The following is a 19,770-nucleotide window of genomic DNA, read 5'->3' as shown; positions in this document are numbered from 1 at the left end:
AATTCTTCTTTACTTCAATGATTCCAAGTAGGGCCTACCAATTCTAGTATTCATCTCTCTGAATAAAGCCAATTCTGCTATAGTGAGGCAAAGACATTTACTGCTCACTGAATATTCATTTCTTGCCCACATGCCTGGCTCCGTAAGTAGTGCCCTGTGACTTCTTTTGGCCAACGGGCTATAAGAGGAAGTGACGTGGGTCACTTCAGGGCCAAAGGCCTAGTAACCAAGGAGGCTCCATGTTCAGATAATGCACCAAACATATGTACTTTATTATTCAACTACAGAGCCCTTTTTTTCATATTCCATGGGATGATGCTATAAGCATCATTTCAAATCCTAGAAATCTAACTGAAATTCCATTTCCTCCAGGAAGCCTACCCAGAGCATGCTCCTGGCATCATCAGTAACACACTTATATGTATACTGCAGGTAAAGAACTAAGAAAAGCACTGTGGTACTGGCAGACAACTAGTACAATAAATGGCCTATACTTTCTATAATGTACAATGTGGTTGCTGAGAAAGGACACATGTCAAAACAGAAATGAATATAAATGATAATAAATAAATTTCAAGTGAGTGCTAAAAACAGTAAGTGCTAGAGGAGTTTCCACATATCTCAGTTAGCAACTAAGTAAGCTAGTTAGTTATATACTCCCTTATGACATCTTTTATATTATTTTTTAATTCATGTATGATTGAAAGCAAATGAGACTCCTTATAAGGATCATTATCTCCCTGAAGGGCAGAAACCCTAAAGTATAACTACTTCACGGTGCCCCATACTAACCATTCAAACAACAATTATTCAATAAAACTTTATTTTCTATTGAGAAGAATGTGTTGAAAAATTAAACAGAAATGTAGTATTCCTCAAGACATAAGGAAGTTGTGTCTCCGGCATGGCTAAGGAGAGAGCTGAACGAACACAAGCTTTTCTGTTATCCATGGCAAGTGGAGCGCTACACTGGAAAACAAAGAGTCACCAGGTTACCCCAGACTTTTGAACATAGCCCTTAACAGCCAACTTCTTATGCTGTAGGACTACATGCTCTCCAAGCAATATCTGATTTCCAATTCAATTTCCCAAATACCCTGAAGCCAGTAAAGAGGATCCCTAGATATTGTGTATGAGTATTCCAGGCACACATTAAAAAAAGGCCTATTTCTCTAAGTACATTAATAAGTAGTATCATGATTTAATCAAGATGACTTGCCAAACATTTTAATATCTACATGCATAAGACATTGCAGAGGACAGAATATAAACATGATCCCCTTTGCCATTCTCATACCCTAATTTGGGAGATAGGACACATGAAAACAAAAAAATTCCACGGAGTATAAAGGCAGTATAAAGTGTCAAATTAATAATAAGGAAAATAAATATTAAAAGAGTTCAAAGAAGGAAGGGATTATTTTCTAATTTTATAGTCTGAACACTTAACAAGCAAGGTGGAATCTGAGCTGAGCTTTAAATGATAAATAGAATTTCAAGAGGTATAGACTAGGATAAGGGAGAACATTCCAAGGAAAGGAATTATAAAGGAGTGCAAACAGAGAAGCCCAAGGGATGTGTTAGGGACAGTAACTGACAATTTTACTTTGAACAGTTTATTGGGGGAGACCAGTGGGAAATGAGACCAGAAAAGCAAGTTGGTGCCAGACACTGGAAAGCTTTAAATGCCAGGCTAAGGAACTTTATCTTGACAATGATGAGGAGCCATTGAAGGGTTTCAACAAAGTAACACAGTGAAAAGCAAAATTAGGATCATTCCAAAACAAAATTTAGGACAGACTGAAGAAGGAACTCACTGGGGACAGTGAGACCTCCCTGGGATACTATGGCAAATATCAGGCCTAAATTATCAATAGAATGATGACAGGAGAAAAGGAATAGATCTAAAGAGCTGACAGAACTTGGGAAGTGTTTTCAGCATATGTCAAATCAGACCTTAAGGACTCTAAAAGGCTGAGATTCAGATGCTACAAAGAGGTTAAAGCCACAGGAACTGTGAATTCCAGCCTACCCAGCAGGGTCTCCCAATACTTGAATTGATGCTGGGCTCTTCTATACATATATTCATTTCTATCTCCACACTCATACAAAAGATCCACTCTTTTTCACTGGGATTTGGGGGAACAGAGGTGGGAAATTATATATAAAAGCAGCCAAGTGACGAAGGCCAGGTAATTGTGCAACAAACAGATAGGAGCTCAAACATCTGTAAAGGCCAAAGGCATTGCAATCACATCTATTGCAAAATGGAAAAACAGACTGCAAATCCAGTCCTACTGTGGGCCTGAGTAATGACATAAGATATATCCATTAAACTTGGCAAGAGAATAAGACTGCATGAATGGAGTTATTGAGGTCCCAGTCCTTAAAAAAAGAGGTTCTTAACCTCTGGGGAGGTCATGGACCCTTTTGGGACCCTATGAATTTCTCTCCAGAGAAATGCACAGACTCATAGAATTTTGCATATACATAATTTCAGAATGTTCACAGACACCCCCCGCAAAGCCTATCTAGAGACTCTTAGTCCATGAACTCCAAGGGTTCTTACTTAAAAACCCGTCCTAAGCTTGGTGATTAAGAACTGATTATCTGTTGTAACAAGCATGTTGACTGGAAATGATGTGACTCAATAGGGCACGTACAATTATTAGTGTGTTCTATGTAATATTAATTGTATATGTTACACAATGGGTATCTATGTGGTAAAGAATGGTATGTACGGTGAACCAATTATCTATTATGCAACATTAACAGTTTAATGGACGTGCTTATGTGCATGGGGTAAATAATGTATGATTATACACAGTATGCATTATGTACGATAAAGCACGTATGTGTGAGTACATTATGACTGGGTAGATCACCGAATGCACAACATACATAGCAATGGGATAATTTAGAATATATTCTTTTTTTTTTTCCTTTGCGGTACGCGGGTCTCTCACTGTTGTGGTCTCTCCCATTGCGGAGCACAGGCTCCGGACGCGCAGGCTCAGCGGCCATGGCCCACGGGCCCAGCCGCTCCACAGCATGTGGGATCTTCCCGGACCGGGGCACGAACCCGTGTCCCCTGCATCAGCAGGCGGACTCTCAACCACTGCGCCACCAGGGAAGCCCTAGAATATATTCTTAATACTAGCATAGCACATGATAATGTTTCACTGTTCGTGTGTAATTTTTCAAGGAGTAGTTTAAGTAGAATTTCAGCTTTGGGTGCTGGTGCTGGAGCTTCTTTTGAGTCTTAGGGAGAAGTGTTATTCTCCTTTTCTGATTTATAAGACCGGAGTAATAAATATATTACAGAGAAAAAAAAAAAATCCTTCCTACAAAACAGTGATAACTATTCTTATCATATACCCCACAGTTAAAAAGGTTTTGAATAAGAAGCCATATATGTACATTTATTTATAATGTATATACATTGCCCACTAGACCAATAAATTATGTGCCTTATAAAGAATACACAAAAATGGATATGTAAAAGAATGACATTTATTATAATAAAATAAACAATTTTTAAACATTTAATTTACCTATTGATGACACGGCTTTATGCTCTCCCTAATAAATATTGTTTTTAATACTACCACCATTTTTGGTGAGAGTAATGTGATGAACACTATTATTTTAAAATTTTGCTTTCATATTTTGTAATACAGCAACTTAAAATGTTAGCTCTAAATTCAGTTCATTTTTATAATAAGTAACTCTTTTATTTGGTTTTAATGGTCATCATAGCCAAAAAACATACTTCATAAAGATGAGTATAACCAAAGGGAAGAACTGCATCACTTGCTGTACTGAATAAAACATGAATTTCAATTTTCAATCCTCTTCACCATTTATGTAAAAGTTTTTGCTAAAATTCAGGTAGTGCATTTCCATATTTCCTGATGACAATCAGTTGTTCTTACTAACTCATCAGATAGTATTGCCTTTTTTATATTTTCAGTAGATGGGCCCAAAACCACTAAAATGCGTCTCTTACAAGGTCTTCATACAGGTTAGAAAATTTGGTTTTCAAGTTCAAGTGTACATATAAAAACATTCTTAAAGTTTTAACATCATTTTCAGCAATTAAATCCAATAATGATGGAAATAGTCCCAAATATACATTTTCAATAACCTCTCTCCAAAACACTGAATTTTATTTTGTTTTGAAAGGTAGTTACTTTTTGAGTCACTGTTAAGAATTTACCATCATCCCAAAGGGACAGATTTAGTGGGTTTATTTTCATAAATATCTGCTAGGTAGTATACTACTCACAGACACTTGTCAGAGAAAAATGTCAGCAAATTTTGGACATTTGTATTTTTGTGAAAGAAAAATTAATAAGTCATCTTTAAATTAGACAATTCTTAAGTCCTTTACCTCAAGATGACCAGTTAACCTGTATGAAATATTTTATAAAAAATCTGCTTGGTGACTCCCTACTGTAATACAATATATGTTTAGTCTACTATTTAAAATAATAAATCTAAAAATGCAATTACCCAGGCTCCTATAAACTATAAAACATCACAGCAGACTGAAAGTAAAGAAACTTTCTAACACACCTCTAATATTTCTCTGATAATTTTATGTAAACCCTACTGTAGAGACCACTGCTCTAAATGTGCCTGGGCTCCCAAGGGTCAAAGCTCTCCATGAGTCCCTTCCAACCAATTTCCCTGGCATGCTACAGAAGTTCAAAGGAGTTATCTTTAAAGGTACTCTAATTATATTGTACCCATCTCTGAATTACTACCAGTTGGCAAAAGACACAACTGCAGTACATTCTATGACATCAGCTGTCTTCAACACTGTTCCCTCAGTGTAATGTTGGTTAGCAATTCAGTCAAATAATAGACAGGGCTGGAACAAGGTCCAAGACTCTTCATGACATATCCTGCCTTAAATCCTTTTTGGAACATGGCAGGGCATAAATAAATCAGTAAAATAAATCATGAAATATATTGAGAGCCAGGGGCTTTTACCTTGTATGACCAATCTAACTTATACAGTGACACATATTTACATGAGGAGCTGACATTTTTACACTTGATAAACAAGTCCACTGCATCATCTTAAGAATTCCAAATGATAACACACTGTTTAAAGAAATACCTACTGCTTTAAAAAAAATTTTTTTAATTTTTAAAAGCATAAGACAGTGAAAAAGATTTTGTACTAACTTCTATCAAGAAAAAAAAAGTATGTTCTCAAATATACATAAAAATGCGTAAGTTCCCAGTGTGGTAAGCCTTACATATGGAATCATTTCAAAAACTATGAAAATATAAGATTTGGGGTGTAAAACCCGCCAAAAAAAGATCCACATAGATTTGGAAAACTGGCACTTCTCATTTTCATCCAGATCTACAAACTTCACCGTTCCTGACCACCTCCCTCCATTAAAATCATTCAGTGTCTTACAACTGCACCTAGAACATCTGGTTCCCTCTCCCACTTCAGCTGGTGCCACCCTCCCACTTGCACTTTCCCCCTTTATGATTCCCGAAATAACCCCAAGCGTCTCTGTCCTTTCATCTTTGCTATTTAATCTTCCTGAATATACTGCTCTCCTCCCCCTCACTCACACAGAAATCATCCCCTGCCTTCAATGTTCCTGTTCACCACGAAGTCCACCATGAAACCTGCCCCTATCCCTTTCAAATGAAAATAGTTGCTCACTCTCCTGATTCCTCAAAGTACTATTTCAGTACCTCTCCCACAGCACTCATCACATTTAATTAGTAATATAGGTATCTGTGTGTCATCTTATCACCTCTCTTGGGTCATCATCTCCTTACGGACAGGATCTATATCTTATCATTTAACTTCCCTATCTTTTAACACGGCACCTTGAACAAAGTAGGTACTCATATAACTATGTCTTGAATGAATGATTGAGTGGCTACTTAGAAATTCAACTACAGACTTCCTGTACCATCTGGAATGGGGAGGGAGGGAGGACTTAGACTTTGTAGAACAAATATCTTTTCCCTGGTTTCCTCCAAACAAACTCAGCGAAGTAAAGCCAGTATTACACATACAGGTACTTTCAAAAGGCAAGGACATTTCCTCCTTCAACTATCTGGTCAAATATGGCATGATATCTGTATATATGCAAACATACTCTCACAATAGAATATCTTCTACTGTTAAACAACCAAATCTATGCTTGATAATAAAAGCATGTAAATGTTTTAACCATATAAGCAAACTAAAATTGTAAGATGTAATATATTAAAGCTATAAGAATAAGACCAACCATTCAAAATACAAGTGGAAACACAGAGCATGACCAAGCAATTTATTCCAAATGAAAAAATACCCTAAGCTTTAGCTATTTAAATACTAACAAAACATGAGAGGCAGAATTTTATTGCTAAGAATCCAAACCAACCATTCAAAGATAAGCTTACCTAGACAGAAGCACCAAAAAATCAACATTACTAAGGTACAAAGGTGAGATCAGAAACAGCACAAAAATCTTAAAGTGATACTTTCATTAAGTAGCTGGTACATCGGCTCCTGGATCATCAGAAAGCAATGGAGATGGCAGCAGTCTCTACTGCACATGTAGACAACAGAAAGGAGTCCAGAAAGTAACAGAGGGTTACAGTGTGGCCAAGTGTGGGGAGCACCTTGGAGAGAAGCCAATTTAGAGGTATGCTCGTGATTTCAGGTCAGAAGACCTGGACTCAAATGTCATCCCTAATACCTACACAAGCTGTGCAATCTTATACCAGCCACTTAACTTCGCTGAGCTGCCTTTCCTTGCTTATAAAATGTAACATATAGAGCAAGCACAGTACCTGAGTACACTGTGTCTCGGAGACAGTCCTCAATAAATATTTGCTGACTCTGAATGAGGGCCATACAAAAAAAGCCAACATTTCTCTCCAGGCACTTTTGTACTTTTTGAGACAGCAGCCTTAATTAATTCCTGATTAATACCTTATTACAATATTTGACAATTTTTGGCCGAAAAACAAAAATATGCCTTTCCTACTAGCTTACACATTACTCAAAATCTTACTAAAATTATTAAAATTTTAAATCTCTTTGTAATAACTTTCAAATACAAGAAGTAACTCTCATAAAGAAGACTGGGAGCCAAATACCTGGGTTCTTGCCCAAGTAAAGACACTAACTATGTGACCCATGAAAATTACTATATTTGTCTGGCCTTAGTCTTCTCATCTATAATATTAACAAGGTTGTTCCAAATCACCATTAAGGGCCCTTTGCTCTAAATGTTGTGGTTCATGCCGTCTCAAGGATTTTCTAATCTAATTAGGAAAGCCAATTCAACATACACTAAAAAGAGAAACTCTTCCAAAAAAAAAAAGAAGAAGAAGAAGGAAAGGAAGAAAAATTTATTATACAGAACAAACTGATCCTTAAAAAGCTAAAAACAGGGGTTTCCCTGGTGGCGCAGTGGTTGAGAGTCCGCCTGCCGATGCAGGGGACGCGGGTTTGTGCCCCGGTCCGGGAAGATCCCACATGCCGCGGAGTGGCTGGGCCCGTGAGCCATGGCCGCTGAGCCTGCGTGTCCGGAGCCTGTGCTCCGCAGCGGGAGAGGCACAACAATGAGAGGCCCGCGTACCGCAAAAACAAACAAACAACAAAAAAGCTAAAAACAGAACTACCATATGACCCAGCAATCCCACTCCTGGGCATATACCCAGAGAAAACCATAAATCAAAAAGATACATGTACCCCAATGTTCACTGCAGCACTATATACAATAGCCAGGACATGGAAGCAACCTAAATGTCCATCAACAGAGGAATGAATAAAGAAGATGTGGTACATATATACAATGGAATATTACTCAGCCATAAAAAGGAACGAAATTGTGTCATTTGCAGAGACGTGGATGGACCAAGAGACTGTCAGAGAGTGCAGTAAGTCAGAAAGAGAAAAACAAATATCATATATTAATGCATATATGTGGAATCTAGAAAAATGGTATAGATGACCTTATTTGCAAAGCAGAAATAGAGACACAGACATAAAGAATAAATGTTCGATACCAAGGAGGAAGGGGTGGGGTGGTGAACTAGGAGACTGGGATTGACATATATACACTACTATGTATAAAATAGATAACTAATGAGAACCTACTGTATAGCACAGGGAACTCTATTCAGTGTTCTGTGGTGACCTGAATGGGAAGGAAATCCAAAAAAGAGGGGATATATGTATACGTATGGCTGATGCACTTTGTTGTACAGCAGAAACTGACACAGTAGTGTAAAGCAACTATACTCCAATAAAAATTTTTTTTAATTTAAATGAAAAAAAAAGAACAAACTGGGTAATCGATGCTAAAGAACTGTGATAAAAATCAAGCTTTCTAGAGAACGTACCAGCTTTGACTGTTCTTGAAGGTCAAGAGATAAAGGAAAAAGGAACACAATTTAAATAAAGAAATGAAACATGTAAAATCAAAGAAGCAAGATATCTACAAGTGATTATAATACTTTCTTCACTTGTATAGCACTTTACAGTTTACAAAGCATTTCTGCATACGCCATCTGCAGCAAATTTTCTGGAATGAGAAATACAAGAACAGTTTAAATGATTTACATTTGATAAATTTGTCCAGAGAGTCTCCACTAAAAACAATAACATCAAAAAATATTTCAGCAAAGAATTTTTTCAACATTTATATGTAGGATGAAGTAGAGAGGCAAATGCATGCAGGCAAACAGCTATAAACCTACAAATCACAGAATTTCAGCACAAGAAGAAATGTGAATTCAGACCAATATGCTCATCTAATGATAAAGAAACTCAGGCCCACAGAGTTCATGTGATGCTAGTTACTCCATGTGCAAAATGACAGGAGGACCAGACTGCAGAGGCAGAACTAAAGGGGGAAATGCAAGAAACTGCAAAGAAAAGAATCAGATAATCTGATGATGGATTAGGCAGTGATGTGTTTAGGTTATGGAAATGTAGAAAACATTATTAGAGTCTTAACTACCTGCCAATCATTATGCTAGACATATCTTGTTATTTAATACAATAAGTTAATTTAAAGGTCACAACAATATGAGTTTAAGTATATTATTCCAATTTTAAGCACGAAAACCTGAGGTTTACTGTGGCTAAATAACTAGCCCAAGGTTACATCCACTAAGTAAAAGAGCCAGGGCACCATTCCCGTGTCTGAAGTCAAACATCCATTCTCAAAAGCAGCTTAAAAACTGCCTCAAAATTACAAGGCAAAAATGAAGTAGCACTCTGGAAGCATTAGATAAACCAGTGTTATTAGACTTCTGGCCCTGTTAATAGGTGTATTTCACTTCTGTGCTTGCACCTATTGTTATGGATCTCATCTGTCTGTTCCCAGTGATCAGGTCCAGGACTTCTCAGTAAAGCCCAACTTCCCACCCTCCGCACTAAAACATACCCATGGGGAGAGATTAGATCAAAATATATCTAAGATGAGGGTGACTAGACTGATTAATGTGAAGTCTTCTACAACTCCTCCAGTGACTATAGCTTCTGTTTTGGCATAAGCTATTTATCTTCAAAATATGATAACTATACTAAGCTTTTCTAAAAGCCTGTCATTTCAAGGAGCCTCAAAAATACTGTGTTGCAGATGGGGGAATGGGGGAGGAAGCATGGATTCAACAACCAACTCTACTTGCATTTCTAGAACCGGACTTAAATGTTGGTGTCAGTGTTTTGTAATAATTCTTCTTATTCAACCATGTATCTTGCAGAAATATAAAATAATAATTTATGTTAATCCAAATACTGTGCACCCACAAAACATCATCTGGAATTCAACTAAAGGAAAAAACCTGCATCTCCTCCTTAAACTAAGCAACCAAGAATGGTACACAGTTGCCATTAGGCCATTTTATGACCTCTGACCCCATATGTTGAGAGAGAGGCGCAAAGTCTAAGTAAAACACAAAGAAGAGAGAAAGAAAGGCTTGAAATGACTAGACCTCACCTCCAATGGTAAGAAAAAAGGTTAGAGACCATAAGGTCCATCCTTAGTGACCAATAACCAAGAGCTAAGCTACTGGTTAACCTGGGAGAGAAGCAGTGAAGAAGTCCTTTCCTACAGTCTAGTCTGTCCAACTCATAGGAAAGTTGTACAAGGTGGGGAGAAATTTGTATGGTTCTGCAGCCCAAAACTGGATATAGTGCTCTGTCATTCAACTCCTGAAACACAAGCACTTCACCCAATCCCACACTCTTCTGCACCAGATATTTGGAAGTAATGTAAAATGGAGCCCACCACATGTTTCTGGACCTATGCTAGGAAAGCAGCTGATGGCCCTCTGAGAATTCCTGTGATTATCACAGGCAGAAAGTAAAAATCACTGCCAAGACAATAATGAGAATCCTGGAGATCTCCTCGCCCCATGACTTAAGAAGATTCTACTCAGTGGTAAGTGTGTGTGTTGACCTCCCATACTTGCCCTAAAATGAAAGCTATTTTAGGCCATATGGTTTAAGACCAACCAACCCCAAAAATATGCAACATATTCAAACAATGTGGAGCCCTTGGGGGATAGGGCAATAAAGACAAACTTAAGTAAGGAACAAAGGTAGTATGTAAGAGAAGTTATGTGAAATCGATGAGGACAGAGATGTCCTTTAAAAAGAATTATAAACCATACTCTGATATACAGTCCAATAGATAAAAGATTTTCAAAGAATGTCCAATATCCTTTCTTCCCCACTCCACCTTTCAGCACCTCTATACCACCCTCAACACCTACTCAACATTTAGTCCTGGTGAAGACCAATCACTGGATTAGCAGGATCAACGGTACATGCAGAGAACATTCCATCCTGGGAACAACATCTTTAAATTATTTAGGCTTGTTTAGCACCCTTCTGTATACAGTAAAAGCATGAAATTTTGCCAGTGCTTTCACAATATACACCAGTCAGCACCACAGCAACCCAATCCTCTGCCCACCAAAAGATTAACACATACAAAGAAAACAGGAAATTCAACAAAAATTAAAGTTTGACCCTGGACTCCATCAACAGTTAAATTGTCTTAAATAGTGGCAGTATCTTTATACCACACCCACTTCATGCTACCCTTACAGCTTCCTGGCATAAGCAAGTTCTTGGTATTATACAAACTGCTGCTTCTGTTTCCAGCCCAGATTTCTAGAAACGAAACCCTGGAATTGAAGGAGAAAGAAAAACAAATGTTGGCAGAAAGAGGCAGGAAAATGCATTGTCTATATAATCCCAGTTTAAGTGGAACAATCACCATTAGTTCCATCAAGCACTTTTTTTCAATAAAGCCACTTACCAAAAATGCAGATCTAAAATACTCCCTTGGCTTAAACCACACAAAAAGTAATTTAAAAGACACAATCCTACAGATTTTTTCAGAAGGAAATGAGAAAAAGATCAACTATAAACTATGTAAAATTCAAATTCTGCACCTTAAAATTCAAACTTCATTGTGAGTTAAATAGATGAAATAAATAACCACTGCAAAATGTTTACAAAAATCAAACTAAATGCCTGTTCTTATAAGCAGCATCCCTGCATTTTCTCTCCAAACCATATATTCCCTATTCAGGCCCCCCTTTTGATCCATTGTTCCCAAAGGATAAAATCTGAATAAGAAATAGAGGGAAACCATTTCCAACGCTAGTTCACAAAACCAAATTAGACCCTTCCACAGAGTACACGAGATAAAAAAGAAACACTTGCATCTGTTTATGACATAGTTCAAGGAATGCCCATTTATTAAGCTGAATCAAACCTCACTGCTACTTTTAACCCAAAACTATTTCTAGTTCAAGAGCCAAAAGACCCAAGCAAACACTCTTTTTATATTATTCTCAACATGAAATCTGACCCCCTTCCTACTACATCACAGCTTCTGTGAAACAAGCTGAGAGGCCCCTTTGGCCAACTTTTTTTTTTTTTTTTTTTTGAGACTAACCTTCAACCAATTCCAAAACTGAAGACAAACCTCAAACAAATTTAACCCCTGAACTCCATCCCTTCAGCTGTACAGTATAATCTAAGCTTCACCGCAGCAATGTTTTACACAGACACTTGAAGATTTCTTAATCACTGAAGTGAAAGCCTCAGCCCTCACAAATCGTCGCCACAGAGATTACTCTTGGCATTAACAGAAGGTGCTGGGACTGCAATTCACTCCAGAACCCTTCATTCACCACCATCATGCTCAGCATTAAAAATTCACCGTCTCGAAAGAAAAAGAATGTCACCTTCTCCACAAGGACACCTGCCTCTTCAACACCTACAGTGAACGAAGAGAGCCCAGCCTGAAAGGCTAAAAGATCCTCCAGCTTAAAGTTTTCCTCCCCACCAAACTGCAGCCACAGCAGCACGGACTCTCCTTGTCACACATACAGGCTTTATTGTCAAACCCTCCGTCTCCCTCTAACATCGTCAACCAAGGCAGTGTCTAGTCTATGGGAGTGACTGCTTTAAAAACAAAAAACAAAAAACAACACAGCTGGGTAGTAAGAGCAGGGACCCTGGTGTCCGGTTTCTCCATTTCTCTTCCAAGCGACTAGGGAATGGCTCGAGTTCTGTCGCTGACCATTAACCCATCCCACTTCTCAGTCTTCCAGCCAACATGTTTGCTCCCGTTTCTAAATCCTTTCAGCAGAATCTGACGAAGGGGACCAAACCCTAAACATAATAGGAAAATCTCACTTATCCATCCCGTTCCTGCCTCCGAAATCCCTCGTCTGGAGAAAGGTAAAGCAAGTGCGCGGGGGTAAACAGAAGCGCCGTCGGAGGCTGCGCTTACAAGAAGACTCGCCACGGTCATCCCCATTTCGCAGTCCCGGCAAGCGAGACTCAGAGAGGTTACCAGGCTTGCCAAGGTCACCGCGCTCGCCGGGGCCGAGGGGCGCCCGCGCCGACTTCCGGCTCCCCCTCTCGGCGGCGGGGAGCGCCCGCGGGCTCGGGGCGCCTCTCCCCACGCCGGGCCGGCGGCCGCGAGCCTCGCGCACCCTCCGCGGATGCTCGCCCCGTCCGCTCTAACTAGGGCAACTGGGAAACGGGGCAGGGAAGTCGCTGCTGCAGCAGTTTCCATCCGCGGCGCAGCCCCCAGCTGGTGCCCGTGACAGCTGCGACCTCCGCCCCCTGCAGCCGCGCGAGGCCGAAGGAGAAGTCGGGGAAAGTGGGAGGGGGAACGGAGCGGAGAGAAAGGAGAGCGGCGGGCGGAGGGGCACCAGCTGCTCCCGCCCCCTAGGGCCTCGGCGGCCGCGCGGCTCGTGACAGCTGCACCCACCGGGAGGCTCGGCGCCCGCCGCCTGCCACTCACCTGCCGCCGCCGCCTCTGGGCCGCGCTGACGGGCGCCGCGCTCGCCCGCGACCGTGGCGGCGCCGCCGCGGCCTCCGCCGCTGCTCGGGCTGGGAGCCCGCCGCCGCCGCGGCTCTCCGGCCCCCTCCTCCGGAGCAGGAGTCCCCCCGCAGGGGGATGCAGAACGGACCGGGCGCAGGCTGCACTCGAGGGAGCAGCAGGGAACAGGGCAGTCGAGGCGCTCGAGGCCGCGGTTCAGCCGTCTGAGGGGAAGGCTCAGAGAATCGCCTCAGATTCCCGCTCGCCTGGCCTGAAGAACAGGCATTTCAGCCGCTCTCCGCGGCCGCCATGTTCTCCTCCTCCTCCTCCTCGGCTACCGCCGCCGCCGCCGCCGCCGCCGCCGCCACCGCCCCCCGCTCGCGGCCCCGCCCCCTCCGCGCCCCGCCCCGCCCCGCCCCGCCCCGCCCCGCCGGCTCCCGGCCGCCCCGCCCACTTCCCGCCGTCCTGCCCTCTGCGCTGCCCCTGCGCCCTCCGGCCGGCCGGGCCTCCCCGATCCGGTGCACGCGAACTCCGACGGCGCTCCGGGGGCAGCCAGCTCCCCGCCCGCCGGGCAGCGAAACGAGGAGTCGCCCCGCGCCCTCTGCCGGCCGCAGGCCCGAGGGAAGGCTGCCGCGGTCCCGCCCCGGCCCGCGTCCTAACGAAGTGTGGGAAAGGAGGCCCTAACTCTTCCCCCTCCCCTCGGGGCGTTCCTATGACTGCTGCCGGGAAGCCGCCTCGAACCTCTGGATGCTTTCAGCTAGGCCGCCCGGCCTGCAGCCTCCCGCTGGCTTGATCTGTCCGGGAAGGTGTGGAGCGGCGAGGGGCGCAGTAGACCCGGGTGGAGTGGGTTCTGGCCTGTCCCTCCGCTAATTTCTTGTATTACTTTGAGCGAGACACATCCGCAGCCCTCTTTTAATTCTGTAAAATTGGGAGTTGGTTGCCTAGATGATTTCACAGGCTATTAGATAAGGGAAAAGAAAGATCATCTGCCCCCTTCGTTTTACAGATGAAAAGATCTGACTGACGCGTCTGGCTCTGCAGTTCCATGAATTACCCAAAATGTTTGTCATTGACAGAGCTTTCCCCTCAAGGGGGCCCACACCTTTCTTCTTTTCTACTCGGTTTTTAAATTTTATAATGGCAGTGCTACTTCCAAAAGTGGAGTGTTCCTTGTCATTAGAGGAATCAAACAGCGGTTGAACAGGCTTTCCGAGCCTTATCTGGAAAGCATCCCTCATTCCAAAGGCTGGCAATATAATACCTATCTCTCTCCCCGGGTTGTCCGAAGGATGAATGGGTCGCTGGCTGCGGAGGTGCTTTGTAAAGCAAAGCAGACAGCTGTCCTTTCCTGCATTCTTATTCCCAGGTAGCTGTCTGCACCTACCTCAATCCTGTCCTACTGTTGTTGTCTCTCAGTGTTTTCTACTCGAGAGCAACCTGTAGAAATCTTTAAACCCTTCACAGTCCTCCTAACTGAAACCTGACCTTGCCTTGAAAACACCAACCTCCCTGGCACCTCTCTGATTCAGTGAGCAACTTCTTCCAGAGGCATGTACTCCATCCTGCCATCATTCACTGCCATACCCTAGATCAGGGGTCCCCAAACCCCGGGCTGTGGGCCGGTACCGGTCGAGGCCTGTTAGGAACTGGGCCGCACAGCAGGAGGTGAGCAGCGGACAAGCGAGCGAAGCTTCATCTGCTGCTCCCCATCGCCCACATTACCCCCTGAACCATCCCCCGCACCGTCTGTGGAAAAATTGTCTTCCACGAAACTGGTCCCTGGTGCCAAAAAGGTTGGGGACTGCTCATCATCCTATTCGTGGACTGCTCATAAACCAACCTTTAGTCCACACCCCACATTCATCATATATTCGTTTATTCAGGGACTTCCCCGGTGGCGCAGTGGTTAGGAATCTGCCTGCCAATGCAGGGGACGTGGGTTCGTGCCCTGGTCCAGGAAGATCCCACATGCTGTGGAGCAACCAAGCCTGTGCACCACAACTACTGAGCCTCTGCTCTAGGGCCCGCGAGCCACAGCTACTGAAGCCCACACGCCTAGAGCCCGTGCTCTGCAACAAGAGAAGCCACCACAATGAGAAGACTGCGCACCACAACGAAGAGTAGCCCCCGCTCACCACAACTAGAGAAAGCCTGTGCGGAACAATGAGGACTCAATGCAGCCAAAAATAAAAACAAACAAACAAACAAACCTCTTTACATATTCATTAATTTGATTCTTATTACTGGAGCCCTAGGTGCATTTCATTAGCACTTGCCCTCAACTAGTTTAGCAGGACATCTAGCCACCTACAGAGTCCCCATCCCCAATAATCACTGAAAATACCCAGAGCTATGTATCTCTCAATCGCCAGGTTAATCCCCCTCTGTAGGACATACCTCCCAGTCTAGTCCAGTCCAGACTGTATGAAGAGGCCTACAAACATAACCATGTGTGCAGGTAACGCTGTCTCCTGTCGGGGCTACACGCTGGTCACTGCTGATTGCCAGGTCCAGTAGATACTTCAAACCCCCACCCCATTAGATGGCCTTCCTACAGTGCTTTATACTGTGAAGTCCTCCTTTTTGAAACTCTCCTCCCCTCCCCTGTCTTCTACATCATTCTCTTCTCTCTTTGCCTGTTTTCTGAACTTCCCTTCCCTAGCACTTTTCTTTGCTGTTCCTTTTCCACAGAACCATGTAATGTTGGTATCCTCAAGGTTTGATTTTTTTTCCCACCTCTCCTCTCACTTAGATTGACTTGGTTTTGTTTCCACGGCTTCAACTGTTAAATAACACCTGCATCTCCCTCTCCCAGCCCCCACCCCTACCCCACTCTGCAGCCCAGTGTCTTAATTAACTTTTAAACATCCTCAGGACAGGCAGTGCTGAGATTTTGTTGGATGATGAGTGGAACTTAAGGTATTATTTATCTTGCCATCCATGGACACTAAAGAAAGGACTTTTCTAGGGTGAGACTCCTTCATAAGTAAGGTCCTTTGACTTTCTTCTCTTTCCTCTATGTTTATAATCACTTGCCAAAACACTTATAACCCACTTTTTTCTTCTTTTTTTATTGTGTTAAAATACAGATAAAATTTACCACCTTAACCATTATTAAATATGCAGTTCAGTGGATTAAATACATTCATACTGTTGGGCAGCCATCAGCACCATCCATCCCCATAACTCTTCTCATCTTGTAAAACTGAAAATCTTTACCTATTGAACACTAACTCCCCATTCTTCCCCTCCCTGGCGAGCACCATTCTATTTTGTCTCTATGATTTTGATTACTCTTAAGTACCTCAAATAAGTGAATCACACAGTATTTGTCTTTTTGTGACTGGCTTATTTCACTTAGCATAATGTCCTCAAAGTTCATCCATGTTGTAGCATATTGCAGAATTTCCTTTTTTAAAGCTGAATAACATTCCATCATATGCATGTACCACATTTCGCTTATCCACTCATCTGTCAGTGGACACTTGGGTTGCTTCTACATTTTAGCTATTGTGAATAGTGCTGCTATGAACATATGTGTACAGAGATCTCTTTGAGACCCTGCTTTCAATTCTTTGGGGTATATACCCAGAAGTGGAATTGCTGGGTCATATGGTAATTCTATGTTTAACTTTTTGAGGAACCTCCATACTATTTTCCACAGCAGCTATACCATGTTACATTCCCACAACAATGCACAAGGGCTCCAATTTCACCACATCCTTGCCAACTCTAGTTGTTTTCTGTTTTTTTTATAGTAGCCATCCTAATGGGTATAAGGTGGTATTCCCTGGTAGCTTTGATTTGCATTTCCCTAATGACTAGTGATGTTGAGCATCTTTTCATGTGCTCATAACCCACATTTCTCTTTCCCAGTTGGTCTCTTGTCATTTCAACACCTCTCTGGCTCCATCTAAGTTTCCTAAACAGGCCCACTTCTTTAACTCCAACCAACCCCCTACCCCCGGAGCCATTAATACAGGGGCAAAAGATTTGTCAGTTAGATTTGCTTCCTGAACCCCACACAGCCTCTTTGAAATCCATTTACTTTAGCTATTTAAGCAAAAGTTCCTTTACTCCCAAAGTACAATGCCAGTCAACAAGTAGGACTGACCTCAATTAAATAAAACTGTTTTGAAGAGATTTTTTAAATGAAAATGTAAGACAACATTTAACTTTTATAGCCCAGACAGGTCTGGTTCTAGTCAGGTCCTACTGACCTCATACTTTAATATTAATCCTTTGGTGGAACAGAAGCATGGTAGTTACATGACCAGGATCTATAATATACCTGTTGAATTTTCTCCAAAGCATAATAGATTCCTAGTTGTATAAAGCATCTGGCTAGTATACATGAACTCACTCCACTTGCTGAGACAAGAACTGATTTAACATTGACACTTTATTTCAAATAGTTTTTTTGTTTTGATTCATAAAATAACCAAACAATAAAGAAAAGTATAAAGAGGTAAAAACAAACAAACTCTATTGAGCCGGAAAAAAAAAAAATGAGCACCTTTCCACATATTGACTATGTGTATCTGCACATATAAATACAGTACGGTATTCTATTTTACATAATAGACACACTATACATGCTCATAAATAATCTGGTGTCTTACTATACAATATATTTTCATCATTAAAGTGGCTGAATAGTCTTGCCTTGTATGTCTCTTTAGCCATTTAATTAACCGATCCCTTACTGGGAAATGTTTACATTGTATTTATTTTCTTGTTTGTGTGTTTGTTTTCATAAATAATGCTGTGATTCTAATGCATGCCCCTGTGCAGGGTTTGAAAATTATTTTCTTACATTAAATTCATACAAGATTCATTACTGGCTCAAAGGGTACATGTTTAATTTTTTTTTTTTTTACTATATATTTGCCAAATTGACATCCAGAAAAATTGTTCCAATCTAGGGTCCTATCTACCTTGCATGAGCCTGTCACTTCCCCACAAAAAGGATTTTGTCAATTTTCCTTTGAATAGTCTTTTATTTCTACATTTGCTTGAATTATGGACATTAAGAAAGCTAGGTTTAGAGTTAGGCAGACTGGGGTTTGAAATGGCTCTGCCACTGACTAGCGGTGTGACCCTGAACAAATCCCTTTAACACCTCCAAGCCTCAGTGTCCTCATCTGTAAAATAGGATGCTAGCAAAGGGTTATTGCAAAGATTGAATGAAATAATGTATGCAAAGCACTCAGTAGCGTTTAGTTCACTACTTAGGATCGCCAGTGAAAAAGTGAAATTTAGCTCAAACAAAGAAGGTAAAAATCTGACCGACCATTCATCAAGTTGGAAGAATAGGCACAGATAAAGCCAGCTGAACAGTTAACAGGATGCAGTGTCCCCTAAGGACATACTGCAGCTGTAAAATGTCATAATAGCCACCTTCTTCGAGTGACTTCTGCTCTCCTACTCACTGAGAAATCTTGTTCTCCACAATCATAAATATCAGAAACTGTGGTGTTCATAATTGTATCAATAAGAATGATGTATCTGTCTCTTGCCTAGAGAATCTAAGTCCTTTTTGACAGAAATGTGGCCTTGATTTGAAACCCAGGCGTAGAGTTTTAGATAAAGGGGTTTCTGGACAAACATTCTGCATCTATCTTAACTTTATTGTTTCCAAAGCAATAGTATCCTGGGTCCACCTTGCAGTTCAGATGGATTTTGACCCCTTTATACACAGCCATGCTTTACTTTGAGCCTATATAAATGCTGTTTTATTTAAATTGCATATAAACTCTGTGAAAAGTTACCATCTCCTAGTGTGTGATATTAAGTACAATAGAAGTCGATATTACATAAACATAGGGTTTCATTTGGAGCATCTTAAAATTTTCTTTTTAACACTTTGAAAATATTATTTGTTAAATTAGCTGTTGTTAAACAAATTGAGTGGCTTTTGCCCCCAAATAATACTGATTTTTGAATTGTTTCTTGGAGTTTCTTTCAGTTTTGGTGGCAAAACTTTTTGCTCAGCAAGTTGATTTTTTAAAATTGAGGTATAATTGACATGTATCATTATATTAGTTTCAGGTGTACAACATAATAATTTGATATTTGTATACACTGCAAAATGATCACCACAATAAGTCTAGTTACCATCCATCACCATATAAAGTTACATATTTTTTTCTTCTGATGAGAACTTTTAAGATTTATTCTCTTAGCAACTTTCAAATATGCAATACAATATTATTGACTATATTCACCACACTGTACATTACATCCCCATGACTTATTTATACTATACCTGAAATTTTGTACCTCTTGACCCCCTTCACCCATTTTGCCCACCCTTAAACCCCCATCCCCTCCGGCAGCCACCAATTTATTCTCTGTACCTGTGAGTTTGATTTTGTTTTGTTTTTTTTGTTTTTTAGATTCCACATATAAGTGAAATCATACAGTATTT

At 41.3% G+C, this 19,770-nt stretch overlaps 1 protein-coding gene across 1 annotated transcript in view; it reads right to left on the bottom strand.

The window, feature by feature from the left end:
* Positions 1–13,666, bottom strand: part of NCOA1 (nuclear receptor coactivator 1) — a 262,458-nt gene extending 248,792 nt beyond the window's left edge. The window contains 1 exon segment of the mRNA XM_032652699.1: positions 13,323–13,666. The gene's annotated coding sequence lies outside the window, so the exon portion shown is untranslated.
* Positions 13,667–19,770: the final 6,104 nt, after the last annotated feature.

Source organism: Phocoena sinus, chromosome 13 (genome assembly GCF_008692025.1).
Source record: "Phocoena sinus isolate mPhoSin1 chromosome 13, mPhoSin1.pri, whole genome shotgun sequence".
NCBI lineage: Eukaryota > Metazoa > Chordata > Mammalia > Artiodactyla > Phocoenidae > Phocoena > Phocoena sinus.
This window is presented reverse-complemented; position numbering and strand designations above follow the sequence as displayed.